General features: G+C 37.7%; 1 protein-coding gene across 1 annotated transcript in view; it reads right to left on the reverse strand.

Moving 5' to 3' along the window:
- LOC116669625 (gap junction beta-4 protein) overlaps window positions 1-1,641 on the reverse strand; it is a 5,534-nt gene that overhangs the window by 3,260 nt on the left and 633 nt on the right. The gene's annotated exons all lie outside the window — the stretch shown is intronic.

Consider the following 1,641-nt stretch of genomic DNA (forward strand, 5'->3'; position numbering starts at 1 on the left):
CCAAATTTAAAGGAATAGTAAAGGAAATGTAACAAATTGGAAAATATGTTCTTGCTCTTGTTTAGATCTGGAAGTGTAAATAAACAATTTTCTGACTCAGGGGAGGTCATTTGCTTGGCTATTTCTGACCTTACTTCCTTGAGTCTCCACTGGTTGCCTGGCAACTGTGCCCCACCAAGATGTAGTCCAGCACATAAAACCTGTATTGTCAGTGCTAAATTGTAAATTATGAACAAATTAATTGATTATAAATTAATTAATGACACTGTTACTTTAATTCTGTCCACACGGCTGCTCTGTGCATGCTAACAGCATTGTTGTTGTTGTTGTTGTTTTTGTCTGCTGCCTTAATGAACACAATGGGAACAATGGCATGTGTGTGAAGGTAATGAAATTCATGAATGAAACAGCCTAGTGTCACAAGTCCAGTATAAATATTACTTCAATATCATAACCCTGCTGGCAAATGTGTGGTTTCAGAGTTTATGTTAGCCAGATACTGATGTATGTGTGTGTGTGTGTTTGTGTGTGTGTTTGTCCTTACAAACAAAATCTAATGTACACAATCAGTGCTCAGTTGTCTATTGATTGAACTATGATAGTCATTGGTACATGGGCCTGGCATAGTGGATTCTTCTTATTTTTCTATTGTTCAGTCCATTTAACAGACATTAATTCACTTAAATTCTGTATCTTATTTAGTATTTTCACTGTGTGTACGTTTCAATTTGCTGTAGTCCAATGTCCAACCTGGACTTAAGTGCAGAAAATGTGAACAACTAAATCTAAAAAAATACTTTTACTTTACTTTTTAAATGTATTTTGCCAGGCCCGGCACCTACTGCTTATTGTGAACAAGTGAAGAAGAGACACCTGCTAGGCGCAAACACTGCAATGGACGTGCACAGTTGGCTGGTGGTGTCTTTAACCTGTTAGATCCTGGAAAAAATCTGCATTTTAAAAATGTTACAGTCCACGGGCAGTGGCAGAGTAGAGGTACTGTACACTGAATCGTTATACACATTACACATTATTTCCCTGGTTGTTGTTCCCCACAGTGATCATACTTGTAGGCCCAACACATTACTGGTCATGAAGAGAACTAAAATCCATATGGAATACGGAACACCATCCGCCAGTATGGTGACTGTACTGGAGCAGTGCAGGATCACGCACTGTTTAGACACAAGCCAAATATTTAGATTTCACCAAACAGGAGTGACTCAACCCTAAGGGCTTCTCAGCGCTAACACTTTAAACTCCATTGCCACTTAGTTTAGTCACATATCGTAGGCTAAATAATAGTTTTCACAGAAATGAGGCTTGTGGTGATATTTCTCTGACAATGACCTTTTACTGTATTAAACATCAAATCTAGTATCCAGAAATGGTTGCATACTACCCTGCAGACAAGACCATTTCATTTTCTACATAAACAGTTTTGAACCTCTGACATTCAGTGACTGTTCACAAAAATGTGCATGGAATTGAAATATACCTGTATTGCTGTGTGAAGGGATATAGTGGCAAATTAAACTATAGATCTTCCTTATTTAGTAAACAGAGCAAACGGTTTTGATTTCAGGAAAGCATTAAGTCTACCATGAATTGCTTGATATAGCATACATCTGTGTGTGTGTG

This window comes from Etheostoma spectabile, chromosome 20 (genome assembly GCF_008692095.1).
Source record: "Etheostoma spectabile isolate EspeVRDwgs_2016 chromosome 20, UIUC_Espe_1.0, whole genome shotgun sequence".
Taxonomy (NCBI): Eukaryota; Metazoa; Chordata; class Actinopteri; order Perciformes; family Percidae; genus Etheostoma; species Etheostoma spectabile.